A 20,316-nucleotide genomic window follows, 5' to 3' on the forward strand; every position below is an offset into this window, starting at 1 on the left:
TACCACAGAAAGCTCCATGGTCTAAAGTAACTAGCAACAACACCAAAAAGAACTCAACACAATGATAGCAATAAAACCTAACCTTTCAATAGTCACACTCAACGTGAATGGTTTAAACGCACCACTGAAGAGAAAGAGAGTAGCAGATTGGATAAAAAAACAAAGAATTTTCTCTTAATAGCGTATCTTCTCTAATAGATATTTGATGATCTAAATTAAGTATAGCCTGATGGATACATCTGTCTTTATATTCTGAGGCCCAAACATTATACTGAACTAGGAAAAGTATATAGTTTTTTACTAAAGCAGTCTAATCTCAGAGACACGTGACATAACTTTGACTTTATAGCATCTAATATTCCATGAGTAAAATAACTTTGTAATCTATTTATACTTATACTTTTCTGAAGTTCTTGAAATACTTGAAAGGGTAAGGCTTCATGATGAGTGACTCGCCCCCTTTGTTCTAAGATTACAGGGAAGGTAGAGGCTTTTCTGGATTTTTTTTTTAGACAAGCATGCATGGTGGAAAGAGGAGGGTCAGTTATAACAAGATAATTGGTAAACTTAGGGGGTGGTGGACAAAAGTCATCCTTGGCCTCCTTTTCCTCTACTAAAGGAAGTGCATTGTTGTTGTGTACCCTTGAGTCAGAACCAACCCATAGCTGACACTCCAGAGTGGTTTTCAGAAGCAGATAATAGCACAGGAGGAGGTTGCCCATCCTCTGAAATCCTTTGGATTCCCACTGCGTGTCTTTGGGATTGTAGCACACTAGGCCACCAGGGCTCCCTAAAGGAGATGTATTGAGGGTTATATTTTCATTACCATGTTGTGGAACAGACCATGAACTGCTCATATGCAAGTTCAAATTAAAGTTAAAGAAGGTTAACTCATATCCACAGGAATAAAAATTTGACCTTGAGTCTATTCTCCATGTATTTAAAAACCAACTCAGGAATAGGTTTGAGGCCGCGAACACTAATGAACGAAGACCAGATAAGCTATGGGAAGATAACAAGAATATCGTTCATGAAGAATGCAAAAAGTCATTACAAAGAAGGAAGAATAAAAGACCAACATGGGTGTCAGAAGAGACTCTGAATATTGCACTTGAGTGCTGAGAAGCCAAAGCAAAAAGCAGAAATCAAGAAGTTAAAGAACTGAATAGAAGATTTCAAAGGGCAATTCGGGAAGACAAGACAAAATATTATGATAAAATGTGCAAGAAGCTGGAGTTGGAAAATCAAAAGGGCCAAACTTGCTCAGCATTTCTTAAGCTGAAGGAACTAAAGAACAAATTTGAACCACAAGTTGCAATGCTTAAGGATTCTAAGGGCAGAATATTGAATGGTTCAGGAAGCATCAAAAGAAGGTGGAAGTATACAGAGTCATTGTACCAAAACAATTGGCTGACACAGAAGAATTTCAAGAAATAACATATGAGCAAGAGGCAATGGTAATGAAGGAAGTTCAGACTGCTCTGAAGTACCTGACAAATAATAAAGCCCCAAGAAATGATGGAATATCAATTGACATATTTCAGCAAACAGATGCTGCTCTGGATGTGCTCACCAAGTTATACCAAGAAATCTGGAGGACCACTACTTGGCCAACTGATTGGAAGGAATCTGTATTTATTCCCATTCCAAAAAAAAGGTGACCCGACAGAATGTGGAAATTATTGAACAATATCACTAATATCACACACTAACAAAATCCTGCTGAAGATTATCCAGAAAAGACTGGAACAGTACATTGTCAGAGAACTACCAGAAATACAAGCTGGTCGTGGCATTAGAGACATTATCGCCAATATCAGATTGATCTTGGCAGAAAGCAGAGAGTAGCAGAAGAATGTTTGTGTTTCATTGACTATGCAAAGGCATTTGATTGTGTGGATCACAACAAATTGTGGCTAACCTTGAGGAAAATGGGAATCTCAGGACATTTGATCATGCTTATACGAAACCTATACTTGGACCAAGAAGCAGTCCTCAGAACAGAGCAAGGAAACACTGCATGGTTCAAAATCAGGAGTGCGTCAGGGATGCATCCTGTCCCCGTACCTTTTCAATCTGTATTCAGAACAGATAATTTGAGAAGCAGGGCTTTATGAGGAGGAGTGTGGCATTAAGATTGGAGGAAGATTCATTAACATACGATATGCAGATGACACAATCTTGCTTATTGGAACTGAAGAAGTCCTGAAGCACTTACTGTAGAAGGTCAAGGATTGTTGTCTTGAATATGAACTGAAGCTCAACATCAAAAAGACAAAGATTCTCACCACTGGGCCAATTGGCAGCATCATGATAGATGGAGATTGAGGTTGTTAGCATTTGCAGCTTGCTCGGCTCCACAATCAACACTCTTGGCACCAGCAGCCAGGAAATTAAAAGATGTACTGGGAAAGTCTACTGTCAGAGACCTCTCCAAAGTACTGAAGAGTAGTGATGTCAGTCTGAAGACTAAGGTGCGCCTGATACAGGCCATGGTCTTTGCAATCACTTGCTATGCATCAAAGAGTTGGACAATGACTAAGGATGACAGAAGAATAGATGCCTTTGAGTTGTGGTACAGAGAAGAGTCTTGAACATACCATGGACTGGCAATAAAATAAATAGGTCTGTCTTGGAGAAGATTAAATCAAGTCTCTCCTTGGAGCTAGGATTTTGAAGCTCCATCTTACACACTTTTGGCATGTGGTTAGGAGAGACCAGTCCTTGGAGAAGGACATCATGTTTGGAAGGGTGGAAGCACAGAGCAGGAGAGGAAGACCCTGAATGAGATGGATTAATACATTGACTAGGGTAATGGTTGCAAGATTTTACTGAAAATTATCCAAAAACGACTGGAACAGCACATCAACAGAGAACTACCAGAAGCCCAGGCTGGTTTCAGAAGGGGTCGTGGTACTAGAGATATTGTAGCTGATGTTAGATAGATCTTGGCTGAAAGCAGGGAATATCAGAGGAATGTCTATCTGTGCTTCATTGACTATGCAAAGGCATTTGACTGTGTAGATCATAACAAACTGTGGCTGACTCTGAGAAGAATGGGAATCCCAGAACACTTGATCGTTCTAATGCAAAACTTATACTTGGACCAGGAGGCAGTCGTCAGAACAGAGCAAGGGAACACTGCATGGTTCAAAATTGGGAAGGGCGTACACCAGGGATGCATCCTATCTCCATACCTCTTCAACCTATATGCAGAACAGATTATCCGGGAGGCTGGGCTCTATGAGGAGAAATGTGGGGTCAGGATTGGTGGACGATTTATCAACAATCTGCATTATGCGGATGACACAACCCTGCTTGCTGAAACTGAGGAGGACCTGAAGCACCTGCTGCAGAGTGTCAAGGACTGCAGCCTGCAATATGGATTGAGGCTCAATGTCAAGAAGACAAAGATTCTCACCACTGGACCAATCGGCAGCATCAGGATGGATGGTGAAGAGATTGAGATTGTACACAGCTTTAATTTGCTTGGCTCCATAGTCAACAATCTTGGCACCAGCAGCCAGGAAATTAAAAGGCGCATTGCCATGGGAAAGTCTGCTGTTAGGGACCTCTCCAAAGTACTGAAGAGCAGTGATGTCACTCTGAAGACTAAGGTGCGCCTGATACAGGCCATAGTCTTCGCAATCACCTGTTATGCATCAGAGAGTTGGACAATGACCAAGGAGGATAGAAGGAGAACTGATGCCTTTGAGCTGTGGTGCTGGAGAAGAGTACTGAGAATACCATGGACTGCTAGGAAAACAAATAGATTTGTCCTGGAGAGGGTTAAACCGGGTGGCTCCTTGGAGGCAAGGATTCTGAGGCTCCGTCTAACTTACTTCAGACATATAGTGAGGAGAGACCGGTCCTTGGAGAGGGATGGCGCAGGAGAGGAAGGCCCTCTACGAGGTGGATTGATTCAGTGACTGGGATAATTGGGATGGGAGTGTCAGAGACAGTGCGATTGGCACAGGACAGAGCGGAGTTTAGGGCTGTTGTACATAGGGTCGCTATGAGTCGCAGGCGACTCGACGGCACATAACAACAACAACAACAAGGGTAATGGGGGTTGGTGTGTTGGAATTAGTGAGACTGGCTCAGGGCAGAGAAGGATTCAGAGCTGCTGTACATAGAGTTGCCATACATCATAGGCAACTCAAGAGCACATAAAAACAACAACAATGTATAACTTTGGTTGTTCTTTTTATATAAGCCTCTTGTTTAGAGTCAACAAGACCTTGGGGAGGGCTTTTGTATTTAAAAGTCGGTTGTTATTATGTTTTTGGAGGAGCATTCTTCTAAGTGGTGCAGCCCTCTTCTGTCTATATGCTGTACTGAGGTAACCTGGGGTTGCTGTGATGCTGAACCTTTTACCACTGGTGTGTCAAATTCTAGAATGATTACCCATGTGGACAGTATGTGGTGGAGCTCCCAGTTTAAGACAGCTTTGGAAGCAGGAGCAGCATCCACTTCCTAAACAACATCTAAACAACATGCCTCTGGAAACTATGAACTTTGATAAATGATGATAGTTATGGAAAGGCTTCAGGCCTTTTGTTCATATGGTTGTTAGCAGTCGTGCTCAACTCAATGGTAATCAACAACAATAACCATGTAAAAGCCATAGAGCAGTTTTAACAAGACTCTAAGTGGTTATGACACTAATAGGACCGTTTCTTTCCTTTTCAAAATCCTTTTAAAACTTTTCATCAGCTTGTTTCTACAACTGAGGTTCCCGTATCTGGAAACCAGAGTGACAAACACAGACTAACAACATTTGAAGTGCTTTAGGTTCTATTGGGCAAGAGATGACATTTAAGAGCTGTTGAAGGGTCTTAATATATATTCTTTCGTCTTTAGTCAGTTCTTACCCCATCCTCAAAACTTCTTTGTAAATAATTACCTACATGCAACAGTACTCGCTGGCACTGTCTCTTACCAAGATGACGAAGTCCAGACATTTTCTCTTTTCCTTCTGTGTACTTCCAATCTCTGTACCTCCAGTGTCACATCAGGGTCATCATATGTTGCACTTCTCTGGCCAGCAGGAAAGTACTGAGTGAAGAAAGGAGTTACTCTAGGCTTTAATTAGTTTGGAGAAAGCATAGAGGAACTCATGGTTGACTCTTCTCCTGACTTGTACTTCCTCATAGCTTATATTGAGAAGTTTTCCAATACATAAGCAAAAGAAAATATTAGTAAGAATAATGAGATTTACACAAGACATCCTGTTTGTTACAATGGCCTTTTTAATGACTACATTTTTATTAGTAATTTTGAGTTAGAAAGGGAATGTTTTCTCTGAAACATATTACAGATGTACATACTTATGAGGCATAATGTTCTGACCTTATGGGAGCATGTTGACATTTACTCACTAACTTATATCTTTGTTGTGTTGAAAAATTCAACATTTACTTAGGAATGTTTTCCTTGGGCTTTTTTTCCCCACAATGTACACTTAATAAAGTTTTCTCTCTTTTTTCTTTATTTTTTAATTGATATTTTAATGAAAGTTTACAGAAAACTTGGATTCATTCATTGTTGCACATTTTCCTCCCTACCATACCCCCAGTTTACTTTTCTTTTTAAAAACATTCTTTCATTGTTGACAATTTCCCACCTACCCCCTTCCCCCAATCCACTTTGCTATGTAGCTCTTATTTTGTACTGTTGTCATGCAGATAATACCTAATCATATATACCTTTTAGAGAGGTCTTTCTCTCGTCTATTTAAATGCAATGTTCATTATTTATCCCCTCTTTTGTTAGTTTCCCCCAACTCTCATTTAAGTCCTGTTTTATAACAGTGGCATTATGTAATATTTGTCCTTTTGTGGCTGAAATACTTCACTCAGCATAATATTCTCCAGGGTCACCCATTTTGTAGAATATTTTATGAATTCCTTGTTTTTCAGTGCTGCATTGTGTGAATATACCATAGCTTCTCTATTCATTCATTTGTTGATTGGCACTTGGGTTGTTTCCATCTCTTTGCTATTGTGAATAACACAGCAATAAACATGGGTGTGCATTAGAGTTTTCTCTTTAAGAGTCTCCCCCCTCCCAGGACAGTCTCTCAATCCAGGCAACCCCTGATTTAGTTAGCTTAACCCCTTCATGGGCACACATATGGACATTTTCTAGTTGGTTGACCATGATGATGTGGTACAGTTTTCTTAGAAGAGTGAGCACCTCCAGTGTTGTATTCATTGTTGAAGCATCTCAATTAATATTCCATAAATTCATGGAGACTTGATTCTCACCAATACCAATTCTTTTTCAATACAGCATGAACTTCTTCCTTTAGTACCATTTATTTATTTATAATCATATGCTAAAATGGTTTACTCTTTGTATTGTTTCCATTTTCCTTTCAGTTGTCCTGCATCATTCAATATTTTCTAGTCTTTCATTATTGCAGCCCAAGGTTTGAATTTTTCCTTTTATCTTGAGAAATGCTAAGTGTGTCCTTAGTTTCAGGTATTTGCTCACCAGGTTGTGCCAAGAAATCTGGAGATCAACCACCCGGCCAACTGACTAGAAGAGATAGATGTTTATTCCCATTCCAAAACAAAGTGACCCTAAGAGTACAGAAATTATCTAATAATATCATTAATACTGTATGCAAGCAAGATCCCGCTGAAAATTATAAAAAAATGACTAAAACAGTACATTAACAGAGAACTACCAGATGCATAGGATGGGTTTAGAAGAGGCCATGGGAATAGGGATATTATAGCCAATGTTAGATGGATCTTGGCTGAAAGCAGAGAGTATCATAAAAAGCATTTGACTGTGTGGATCACAACAAACTGTGACTAACTCTGGGAAGAATGGGAATCCCAGAACACTTGATTGTACTTATGTAAAACCTATACTTGGACCAGGAGGCAGTAGTCAGAATAGAGCAAGGAAGCATTGCATGGTTCAAAATCAGGAAAAGTGTATGTCCAGGGATGCATCTTATCTCCATACCTTTTCAATCTAGATGCAGAACAGATCATTCAGGAGGCTGAGCTTTATGAGGAGAAATGTGGCATCAGGATATTGAGAAGAATCATCAACAATGTTTTTTTTTTTAAATTTTTAAATTTTTTTTTAATCATCAACAATCTGAAATAAGCAGATGACACAACCTTGCTTGCTGAAACTGAAGAGGACTTGAGGCATTTGCTGCAGAAGATCAAGGACTGCAGTTTCCTTCTTTCCTTCCTTCATTCGTTTCCTCCCACCCTCCCGCCCTCCCTCCTTCCCTTCCTTTCTTCTTTCCTTCCAATCAGATCTGACTGGCCACAGGAGGAGATTGCCCCTCCTTCTCCAGTGGAGCATCTGGTGAATTAGAACCGTGCACCTTTGGGATTGTGCAGTTTTCAGTATGGATTGAAGCTCAACATCAAGGGAGGGAAAACAAAAGAAGATTCTCATCATTGGCCCAATTGGCAGCATCATGATAGATAGTGAAGAGATTGAGATTCGTAACAGCTTCAACACTCTTGGTACCAGCAGCCAGGAAATCAAAAGGTGAATTGCATTGGGAAAATCTGCTGTCCAGGACTCTCCAGAGTACCAAAGAGCAATGATGTCAGTCTAGAGACTAAGGTGCACCTGATCCAGGGGATGGTCTTCACAATCACTTGTTATGCATCACAGAGCTGGACAATGACTAAGGATGATAGAAGAAAAATTGATACCTTTGAATTGTGATGCAGGAGAAGACTATTGAACATACCATGGACTGTTAAGGAACAAACAGGTTCATCCTGGAGAGAGTGAAACGAGGCATCTCCTGGGAAGCAAGGATTTTGAAGCTCCGTCTCACATACCTTGGGCATGTTGCAAGGAGGGACAAGTCCTTGGAGAGGGACATCATTCTTGGAAGGGTGGAGTGACAGCATAAGAGAGGAAGACTCTGGATAAGATGAATTGACTGAGTGATTGGGTTAATGGGGGTAGGTGTGTCAGAGACATTGAAGTTGTCTCAAGATAGAGTAGGGGTTCAGGGCTGTTTACATAGGGTTGATGTGAGTCATGACTCAACAACACATAACAACAAGTCAACTTGTCTGTGCTATGATTCTTGGTAATTTGGCAGTTATGATCCCCTAAGGTGAAATATAATATAGTTACACCTCTGAGGAGATTTGTCATAAGAACCCATCAGTGGAAAAGAAATTTTCTTGAGTGTGTGTCCTGCAGCCAGTATATATAGATGTGTGGGCTAAGCTTTCTGGCTTTTTTCCCCATCTGGATCTTATATATGGCTCATCATCATCTTTCGTTAGTTCTTTAGACTTGAACCATCAGCCTTCCATATTGCCTGTATATTTAATAGTTTGCTATTTTACTTGCATTATTAAGGTAGACTCTACAAGTATTTAAGAGTGGTGAGAGAGGAAGGCAGGGAGGAAAGGAGAGAAAGTGAGAGTGAGAGTGAGAGTGAGAGAGAGCTTCAGTGGCTTAGTAGAAAGAAGTTGTGCTGCCAATCTAAAGGCATGTGATTTGAATCCCCCAGTTGCTCTGGGGAAGAAAGATGGGCAAGTCTCCTTCCATGTGATTACCTGCCTATGAAAACCCACTGACGGTTCAGCTATGAGTCAGTTCCAACTTGAGGGTACATAACAACATATCTCTTTATATATAGCTATTACTCAAAGTGAGGAGGGCTTGAAACACTTTTTGTAGAAGATCAAGGAATGCAGCCTTCTGTTTGGATTGCATCTCAATGTCAGGAAAAATGAAGATTCTTACCACTGGACTGATAGCATCATTATGGATGGAGAGGAGATTGAGACTGAACAACTTCATCTTACTTGGATCTGCAATTAACACCCTGGGTACAAGCAGTCAGGAAAATAAGGAGATGCATTGCACTGGGAAAATCTGCAGTTATGAACCTCTCCATATTATTGAGAAGTAATGATGTCAATTTGAGGCCTAAGGTGTGTCTGATTCAGGCCATAGTCTTTCCAATTACTAGCTATGTATCTGTTGTTGTTGTTGTTTAATGCCATCAGTAGACGACTCATAGTGACCCTATGAACGAACAGCCTGAGCACTGTTCGTACATAGAGTTTCCAGAGGCAAGCCATTTTGGAAGTGGATGCCGCTCCTGCTTCCAGGCTTGATTTAGTCGGGAAGCTCCAGCCAACACTGTCCACCATGGGTGCCCATTACCACGATTGGCACATCACTGTCACAGGCTCCAGCATCACAGCAACCACGAGTTACCTCTGCACAGCAACGCACAGACCAGTGCTATACCACCTTCGGCTTGTATCTGAGACTTAGAAAAAGAACAAAGATGACAGAAAAAGAGTTGATGACTTTGAGCTGTGGTGTTGGAGAAGAGCACTGAACATCCCAAGGATGGCCAAGAGAACAGGTATGTCTTGGAGACTGTGCAGCCGGAGAGCTCTTGGGAGGCAGCTGGAGGATTCTAACCACGTGCCCTTGGGGATTGTAGCTCAGCTTCTTACCACTTCTTTTGAAAAAATATGATCTCATTTTTAACGTTTAAAAAGACATTTTATAAAACCCTTTTTTTCCCCCTTTTCTGGTCAAATGTAGGAGTAAATTACTCTAAGATAATATTCTGCCCTCCAGTAGTTAGAAAACATTAAGAAGTTTATTGTTTGCTTTAGTTATGATAAGAATTATTTAGGTAGCTCCTGTGGCCTAGTCCACCAACCTCTCTGCTGGAGAAAGACAGTAAACTTTTCCTGTACAATTTACCCCCTCTGTTAACCCACTAGAAGATCAGCTGTGTTCTACCTTGAGAGCAATTAGTGATTAATGATTAATAATTCAGCAGAGGCCTAATCAGTAGGCATTGTGCTAACCCAAAGGCTGAAACTCTCTGGTGTTTGAAATCCACCTCATTCCAACTTTTAAATTTCTTTTTCTGTGTTTTTGTTTTGTTGTGATAAAAATATGTAAAACAGAATTTTTGCCAATTCAGAAGTTTTCTATATACAATAACCATCGTTACTCATTGTTTCCAGTCGATTCTAACATTATTAACAGAAAACGGCGATCTCGAAACATTAATTTCCTTTCTTTTTCCCTTTACCCCTAACCAAACCAAACCAAACCAGTTTGAGTCAGTTTTGAGTCCTGGCAGTGATTACGTATGCCAGAATAGAGCTATGCTTCATAGGGTTTTCAGTGGTTAAATTTTTGAAAGCACACTTCCAGTCCTGTATTCTGAACTATGTAGACTTGAAACCTTTTGGGTAGCAGCCACATTTACAATAATCATCTCAAAATTTATCAGTAGAAAATGAAATAAGAAAGCATTGGCATAGTCACACCATGAAATATTCTCAACTCATTGCCCTCATATTAGAACCAACTCATAGGGCTGACTTTGCATGGGTTTCAGAGTCTGAATATCTGTTGAAGAAGAGTACCCATCTTTATCCTTTGGAGCCGCTGAATTGGAAGAGAGGTGCAGCCTTTGATTTATCAGGACAATCTCCTACAGACTAGGTCACTAGAGCTGCTTAATGCAGTATGAATTGGAACTGACTCAAAGCTGATCTTCCAGTGAGTTCCCAAGATTGTAAGTCGCTGGAGAAGAGATTATCCTTCTTTTTCCCTTGAAGCTGGTGGTGGTCAAATCCAACCCACTTCAATTTGATGACAATGAGAGAGTGAGAAGAATTATTTTCTTTGTTTGGATAAAAGATTCTATAAAAAAATGAAAAGAGGGAGTATGCAGACCAGACTTTTTAATTCCCAAGGATTCTAAACTTTCTGGTGCTAGGAGGCTAATAAACTTCTGAAACAATTGCCCTAAGGGGAAAAAACACCCTTTAAACCTTAAACCAAAAAATATCCCTTGAGGTCTTCTAAATACCAAGCACTAAAGAAAATCTGCCTTGAGCAATATGTTCTTGAAGTGTCAAAGCCCTTGGAAATTGTCTATTCTGGCCATTGTTTTGGTCTTCAGTTACCTTAACTGTGGACACATACTCTTACAAATCATCAACAGCTGTGGGATCAATATTATAGCATGCTTTCCACTTTGTGAAAAAGGGCAGTGATGGTGGTGGAGAGATTGTGAAGAGACTGTGGTACTCCTCTGAAAAGACTGTGACAAGGTGTAACCTGAGAAACCCTGGAAATAAAGGCCACACTTAAAGATTTTGGTTGCTGAATGACTGGAGGGAAAGCAGACTCATACCTGCTCTGAGATAAAGTTTTCTGAATGATCATGGAAACCAGTGGCTTCTTGCATTTGTGCTATTGAATGGAACCTGGACTTTCACTAATTGAGAAATTGTGCATTATTATTCTGGCTTGGGACTGCTGGACTAAATCTGGATTTTCATTGTGTGATATTCTTTGCCTTCCCCACTCTCCAATCCATTTCCCTAATAAACCCCACAATTATGAGTAGAGTTTGTGAGTCTTCCAATGAACATTGGGGCCAATGGTTGGTAAAAATAGGTGCAGGAGCGTGTGAGGTGGCATGTCTGCCTAAGTAGCTATTTGTATGTTACTATGGCTATTATTGATGGGGACAGTTCCCTTTTGTGAAGCAGGTAGAAGTCAGACTCATGTTTCATCTGCTTCTTTTAAAATCCTTTAAAGATCGATCTGTATCAGATCAAACAGACAACAAGTTGAAATATTGTTGTTAGGTGCTGTAGGACTCAGTGACTCTCTGAACAACAGATCTGAACCCTGTCCTATCCTGAGCCATTCTTATCATCTCTGACAGCCATTACTGCAGTCACTGTGTCAATCCATCTCATTGAGGGTCTTCCTCTCGTTTGCCGGTCCTCTACGTTTCTGAGCATGATGTTCCTTTCCAAGGAATAGCCTCTCCTAGAAACATGCCCAAAGTCTGAGAGATGAAGCCTTGCCATCCTTGTCTCCAAGAAACACTCTGGCTGCACTTTTGACAGTCCATGGGATATTCAGTACTGTTCACCAACACCATTACTTAAAGGCATAAATTCTTCTGTCATCTTTATTCATTGTCCTGTTCTCAGATGCACAGCAAATTACTGAAAAGACAATGACCTGAATCAGGTGCACCTTAGTCTTCAAGCTGACATTATTGCTGCTCTGTAATTTGAAGAGGTCTTTGGCAGTGGACTTGTTCGATGCAATATATCTCCTATCTCCTGACTGGTACCAAGGGTGTTGATTGTGGAGCCAAGTAAGATGAAAGATTAAATTTAGGATGCCAGTGAATTTATGTTGTGTGTCCTAGACTGTAAATTGCATGAGAGGGGATAACCCATCTTTTTCCTTCAGGCTCCTGGGGGATTCGAACCATTAGAGAGCTGCCTCCTTTGGGTTAGTAACACAACTCTCTGCAGACTACACCACTGGAGCTCCATCTTGTGTTAGTGAGGGAGGGCCATAAAGGGGGTTGAGAATGGTTACACAAGCCAAAAAATGTTATCAGTGTTACAGACTTGTACGTGTAGAAACTTGGTGTTTTTGCTGTATATATTCTTAACTACAAAAACAAATTATTTTTTAAAAAAGAATTATCTTTCATAAAAGGTTTTTATTTCAATAGTTCCATAGTGATACTTATAAATGTATCATCATTCACAGAAATCACATTTTTCATATTTCCTTCTATTTTATTATGGTTTTCATTATTAACGTATGAGGCAAAACAATATCCAATCTAGAAAACAATGGAAGGGTCACATGATTCCTCCTTTATTTTGTCCATTCACACAAATATTCCAAATAAGCATATTGTGATGAAGATGATGGCAGTAAAGATTAGCTGTACATAATGAGAGAAAATAGTTTAAGACTATTTAGAAGCAACAGAATTGTCTGTAAAACCAAAAATTAAATAACATTTTTTTAAAAAAATTATTTAAAAAATGTGTGACAGTCTTGAAGGCACGCGGTTGGAATCCACCAGCTGCTCCGTGGGAGAAGGATAGGCAGTCTTCTCCCATGCGATTTACTGCCTCTGAAAGACTTGACAGCACACAATAACATTACAGGCCTACAGATTTGAAACAGAAATGTCTTTGTGCAGAAAGACATTTTAAGAGGCACTTTGAAAAATGGAAAGAAGCCTAGGTCTGAGAGAGCTGTACTGCTAGCCCAAAGGCTGAGTCTCTCTGGATACTGAAATGCAGCAGCAGATTCGAGAGAGAAACGCGGTCATTCTCCTTCTGTGTGATTTACAACCTTCTGTGTGATTTACAACCTTTAAAAACCCAGTACACGGTTCAAATCCACCAGATGCTCTGCTGGAGGAGGGGGCAATCTCCTCCTGTACCAGTCAGATCTGATTTGACGGTACACGTAAAAAAAACAAAACAATAAAAATAATAATAATAAAAAATTTAAAAAAACCCAACTCACTGGAGATCAGGTAGTTTGAAAACGGGTAGAATGCTCCCATCTTCATACAAGGTAAACTGTCAAGACCTCGTACAGCCAGTAGGTGGGGCAATTTCCAAAGCTATAGACTTCCATCCCACTCTCCAAAGGAACCCGAGAAGTCGCAGCCTGAGGATTTTAGAGATAATCAACACAATCTTTTACACTAATAGAAACTAAAATCTCTTAGCTAGGTCCATGTTTCCCAGTGAGCAGCATGGGAAGGTGGAAATAAAAATCGTACAATCTCGAGTTCAGGACTGGGTTTTAGTTGCCGCTTTCCTCTTAAGGAGTAGTGTGACAAAGGCTCAGCTGCTTAACACTTCCGGATTTCCTCATCTGCAAAGGGGATAATTATATTACCCGCCACCTCCCAGAATCGTTCAGCAGATGAAACCCTATCGTTTTGGGGAGCGAACGTGAGTTCAGTCATCTTTGGGGGCGAAGCTGTTGTTATTAGAATCCTGACCCAGGTTTAATAACTATTAGCTTCTCAGATCTACTTTCTTCTAACACAGCAATCTGCTTCCAAACACCCACATGTACCAGCAACTTTCTCTTTTTAAAAAAAAGTTCTGGAGGCCACTCCACAGTGTTGAAGTAATTTTTATCAAAATGGTAAACAATACAAACATTAATCTAGGTTATAAAATCTTTTACATAACCTGCATTTACCAATTATGTTCAAATTAAAATACAATGCAGGACATTCTAGATTATCATGAACTTAATCCTGTAGAGGATGCTGTTTTGCTGGCATGAAAGTGTTGAAAATAACAAGAACGGGGTGCTGACTGCTACAGAGAATGACTTTTTTGTTTCTATTTAATCCACTACATTACCTCTATTCCCTGTGTACTCATTCACATGCCATTTGTTCTTATTTGGTATGACTCCTTATTTTGTCTCTTTATTTTCCGTCAATCTGTTTATTCCTTTCCCCTCCTCACCTCCACCCTCCCATTTAAAACCCATTGTGACACTATGTTGTTGTTGTTGTTAAGTGCCGTTGTGTTGAGCACGACTCATAGTGACCCTATTAACAAAAGATCTGAACCCTGGTTTATAACTATCATTGTTTCTCTACATTCATGGAGTTTCCAGAGGCATGTTGTTAAGGAAGTGGATGCCAATCTTGCTTAAACCTGTCACAATCTAGGAGCTCCACCAAACACTGTCCACACTGGGTAACCTTTATAGCATGTGACCTACCAGTGGCACAGTGTTCGGCATCACAACACCGCAAGTTACTTCAGTACAGCAAACTGACTCACCAGTGCTGTACCACTTAGAAGAATGCTCATCCCAAACATAACCAACACCAGGCCTAAGGGCCCAATGGCCTTCCAAGTACAAGTCCTACCCACCAGCCCCTGGTTGACTCTAATTACCCAGAGCTTTTCATTAGCTTATGACACTATAGTAAAAAGTAAAACTTCCCTGTAGGTTTGTTGTTTTTTACAAAATTTATGTTGAGTTGCATACAAAATTCATATACGTTGTGTTTCATTCATACACATTGTCTTTCACATTGTGTTTCATATGATCATTCCCATACATGTGGTTTATAAAATCAATCACCATCGATCTATGCCTACTATTATTATTACCCTGTCTTTTCAGGTCTCTACTGGATCTTTCCTAATTCCTTCACCCTCTCTGACTCTATCCACCATACTCTGTGACCTTGAGATTTCCCTACCTTCCCACAATCAGTCCCTTCTCTTCTCATCTTCTTCCTTTGGACTTTTATACACATCTTACTAGTTATCCTTCTATTTTTACAAACACTACATAAAATCCTGTAGGTTTTGAAGGTTGTAATTTGAAGAGAAACAAACGGCTACACTTTTCTCCTGGTTTGAAGTAACAGTGGAGTGGTTTGCCACAGTGTGCCAGAGCTACTTCTCATTGAAAAAAATCCTTCTCATTGCTTCCAAGGCTGACCCGACTCATAACTAACTCTTCAGCAGGATTTGAGAGGCAGTAAATCACAAGGGAGGAGATTGTTCATCTTTCTCCCATGAAAGCAGCTGATGGCTTCAAACCACTAGCCTTTTTTTTTTAAATATTTTATTTTATTATTTTTGTGTGTGTGTGTACCGTCAAATCAGATCTGACTGGTACAGGAGGAGATTGTCCCTCCTTCCTCGGCAGAGCATCTGGTGAATTTGAACCGTGTGCCTCTGGGATTGCAGTGCAGCTTCTTGCCACTAGGCCACCAGAGCTCCCCACCACTAGCCTTTTGGTTGGCAGCACAACTCCCTACTCACTTGGTCACCAGAGCTTTTCATTAGCTAGTGACAGAGAAATATAGCTTATTGCAACATAATTGTAAACATAAATTAAATAGTGGGCGTTGAAATTGAGTGAAAGATGACTTAGAATGTGATTTTGTGAGATAATAATTGGTATGAAAGATGAAGTGCAGACTACTAGTTATGTAGTCCTCTCTCTACCTCCCTACATGGTTTGAAGAGCCCATTTTAGAAGTGTAGTTACAGAAAGCATGCTACTCTTCAGACAGCTTGATTCATCATTGAACATCTAGTTATATAGTAGTAAATCTCTCTCTGGAGACTAAGGTGCATCTGATACAGGCTTTGGTCTTCCCAATCACTTGTTATGCATCAGAGAGTTGGACAATGACCAAGGAGGATAGAAGGAGAATTGATGCCTTTGAGCTGTGGTGCTGGAGAAGAGTATTGAGAATACCATGGACTGCTAGGAAAACAAACAGATTTGTCCTGGAAAGGGTTAAACCGGGTGGCTCCTTGGAGGCAAGGATTCTGAGGCTCCATCTAACATACTTTGGACATGTTGTGAGGAGAGACCGGTCCTTGGAGAGGGACATCATGCTTGGGAGGGTGGAGGGACAACGCAGGAGAGGAAGGCCCTCTATGAGGTGGATTGATTCAGTGACTGGGATAATTGGGATGGGAGTGTCAGAGACAGTGCGATTGGCACAGGATAGAGCGGAGTTTAGGGGTCGCTATGAGTCGTAGGTGACTCGACGGCACATAACAACAACAACAACATATACCTAGTAGTGGAATTGCAGCGAACTCTGGTGAAGTTAGGCTGCTGAACCCCAAAGTTCATGCCTTTCTACTGGTTGGAATCCACTATTAGCATTGTGAGGAGAAGGTGGATTACCTCCTTCCATGCTATTACTGCCTTGGAAAGCTGCTGGAGGGTTAGTTATCAGTCAGTTCCAATTCAATGACAATGAGTGAGTGGGAGTGCCAGATCCAACGGTATTTCTGATTATAACTTTTAAAGGAGGTGCCTGGAACTCTGGTGGCCTAGTGGTAAGTTGCTGCACTGCCAACTCAAAGGCAAGCTGTTACAATCCATCAGCAGGGAAAAAGATCTCCTCCTGTGCAATTTACTGTTTCTGAAAACTGACTGGAGGGTCAGCAATGAGATGGTTCCAACTCAATGGTACATAACAACAATGGTTTCCCACAGTGTTTGCACCATTCTACAGTCTCACCAGCAATATGTGAGAGTTTTGGTCTCTTCACACCCTCACCAGCATTTGATGTTTCCTGTCTTATTGAACTTTACTGTTGGTGGGGTGAGATGATAGTACATCTAAAGGCTAATGTGGAGTCTGGTGGCTTAGTGGGAAGGAGCTGCACTGCCAACTCAAAGCTATGTGGTTTGAATACAGGAGTTGCTCCGCAGGAGAAAGGCAATCTTCTCCCTTGGAGTTTTCTGCCTGTGAAAATCCACTGGAGGGTCAGCTATGAGTTTGTTTTGACTAGGTTGGCAAAATGTCTGCTCATGTTCTCTGCCATTTAAAAAATTGAATTGTCTTTTTGTTGTTTAGATGTTAAAGCTTTCTATAAATTTAAAAGAATAGTCTCTGTGTTTGAATTTTGTAAATAAGCTAGTATAATAAAACAAAACAGAAAAAAGAATCTTTTCTCTGATCTACCATTGCCAAATATTTTTACTCACTTTATAAGATCTCTTTTCAGTGTTGTAAGTCTATCTAAATAGGAATTTTAAATTTTAGAATTTCTGATTCATCTGGTTTATCTACTGCTGGTTTGTACATTTTTTATTATCATTGATAGACTATTTACAACATAAATCAGGGTCCTTAAGACTCTCTGTCAGGCCTCTCTCTTTTTCTTTGATAATCTTTAAGTTTTTAAGTTTTACATTTAGGTCTATAAATTCCCTTTCTTTGTGATCTATGAGCTATTTTTTGTAATTTCCTTTTTATATATTTATTAATTTTTCCTCCCCTCTCCCTCTTTTCCCATTCCTGTTAACGCTCCATGGTTGATTCTGTGTGTAAACCTTTATTTTGCTTTTTATGATAGAAGTCTTTATACCATAATTTTCCTTTAGTGACTGATTTATGTAACTTACATAAATTGTTCCAGATTCATCCATGTTAGCAGTGTTTGATGAATTCTTGATTGTTTTATAGTAATCTTTCATTGTGTGAATGTACTATAGTTTATTTAGCCACACATCTGTTTATTGACACTTGGATTGTTTCCAACCCTTTGCAGTTGTAAATAATAGAACAATAAACATATGTGTGTGTCAGTTTGTGTTGCAATTCTTGTTTCTTTTAGATTTATGTCTAGTGGTGTCATTGCTGGATCAAACGGTATTTCTAGCTTCAACTTTCTGTGGAAGTTACAAACTGCTTTTCTCAGTGGTTGCCTCATTATACTTTCCCACCAGCAGTGTATGAGAATTCCAATTTCTCCACACTCTCACCAGCATTTGTTCTGTCTTCTTAGACTTTGCTATTGTTACTGGGGTGAGATACTATCTCAGTGTTGTGATTGGCCTTGTAGTTTAGGAGAGATAGTGCTGGTGGCCTACTGACAAGGAGTTGTGTTGTAGCCTGAAGGAATGTGATTCAAATCTGCCAGCTGCTCCTCAGGAGAAGGATGGGCAATCTCCTTCTTAAGGGCTCACTGCCTCTGAAAACCCACAGGAGGGTCAACTGTGGGTCAGTTCAGACTCAACGGCATATAACAACAGCAGCAGTTTAGGATTACTCTGCCAACCCAAAAGTAGGCAGTGCAAATCTACTAGCTACTTCTTGGGAGAAAAACAGACCGTCTCCTCCCAAGCTATTTACAGCCTCGTCAGCTATACAAGTCAGTTCCAACTTGATAATGAATTAGTTTAGTTTTAATTGCTAAGGATCTTGAGTATTTCTTCATATGTTCATCAACCATCGGAATGTCCTTTTGGTGAAATGTCTTTTCCTTTTTAAAGAAAAGTTACTTTAAAGTAGTCTTTTTTTCTCTCTAAACCGTTTATTTCTCCTGACAGGGAGGTGACCTGGATTAGGACTTGAAGGGCAGGGCCACTACAGACCAAGGCAGGGGAGTGTGGCCCTCAGGTGAAAGTGGAGTTGTTCCAGCCCACGTTGGCCGCATTCATAAAGCAAATTTTTAAAGTGTAAAATTTTTATACGGTTCAATTTATCTACTGTCCCTTGTTTTATACTTTTGGATTCATATCTAAGAACTTATTTTCACTAACCAAAACCCAAAACAATGTCTTCTGCCCATATTTTCCTTTCTTTTCTACTTTTCTAATCATCCCAGTGTAGTGGAGTAAAATGGTATTCCATTTTGGTTCTGATTTGAATTTCCCTAAAAGGTGCGGCTGGGGTGCTCCTTGGGGGTAAGGATGACAAAGCTTTGTCTTTGATGGTTTGGACATGTTGCTAGGAGAGGCTATTAGTTGGAAAAATATATCATGCTTGGAAGGGTGAAGAGTCAGCAAAAGAGAGGAAGACCCCCACTGAGATGAATTGGCACAGTGACTACACCAATGAACTCAAGTGTATGGTGAAGATGGCACAGGATAAGATTTGTTTCAGGTCTATTGTTCATATCCTCATTATGAGTTGTACTCGACTAGACAGCATCTAACAAACAACAACAACGATTATTAAGAAAGGATAGGGCAAGGTTCAGAGCCATTCTTAATAGGATCACATGGAGTCATAGTTGCCTCAGGTGCACCTTAGTCTCTAGACTGATATCATTGCTTTTCAGTACACTGGAGAGGTACTTTCCCATAGCAATTTGTCTTTTGATTTTCTGGCTGCTGGTACCAAGAGCATTGATTGTGCAACTAAGCAAACTGAAACTGTTAACAATCTCAATTTTTTCTCCGTCTGTCCTGATGTTGCCAGTTGGCCCAGTAGTGAGAATTTTTGTTTTCTTGATGTTGAGCTTCAATTCATATAGAAAGCTGTAGTCCTTGACCTTCTGCAGCAAATGCTTCAGGTCCTCCTCAGTTTTAGTAAGCAAGGTTGTTGAACAATGCATGTTGTTGATGAGTCTTCCTCCAATCCTGATGCCACCTTCCTCCTCAAAAAGTCTAGCCTCCCTAATGACCAGTTTTGTATATAGATCAAATAATTTTGGAGATAGAATAGTACCCTATTCTATCCCTGGCATACATCTTTACTGATCCTGAACCATCCAGTGTTTTCTTGCTCTATTCTGACAACTACTTTCTGGTCCAAGTATAGGTTTCACATGAGCACAATCAGGTGTTCTGTGATTCCTATTCTTCTCAAGGTTAGCCACAATATGTTGTAATACACACAGTCAAATGCCTTTGTGTAGTCAATGAAACACAGATAGACATTCCTTTGGTACTCTGTGCTTTCAGGTAAGATCCATCTAAAATTGACCATAATGTCCCTAGTGTCACGATCTCTTCTAAACCCAGCCCGCACACCTGGCAGTTCTCTGTTGATGTGCTGTTCCAGTTGTTTCTGGATATTCTTCAGCAGGATCTTGCTTGCATGTGATAATAATGACATTGTGCAATAATTTCCACTTTCTGTTGGATCACCATTTTTTAAAAAACGGAAATAAATAGTCTTTTCAGTCAGTTAGCTAAGCAGTTGTCCTCCAGATTCTTGGTACAACTAGG

This window comes from Elephantulus edwardii, unplaced genomic scaffold (assembly GCF_000299155.1).
Source record: "Elephantulus edwardii isolate Elephantulus edwardi_28Jun2011 unplaced genomic scaffold, EleEdw1.0 scaffold00070, whole genome shotgun sequence".
Taxonomy (NCBI): Eukaryota; Metazoa; Chordata; class Mammalia; order Macroscelidea; family Macroscelididae; genus Elephantulus; species Elephantulus edwardii.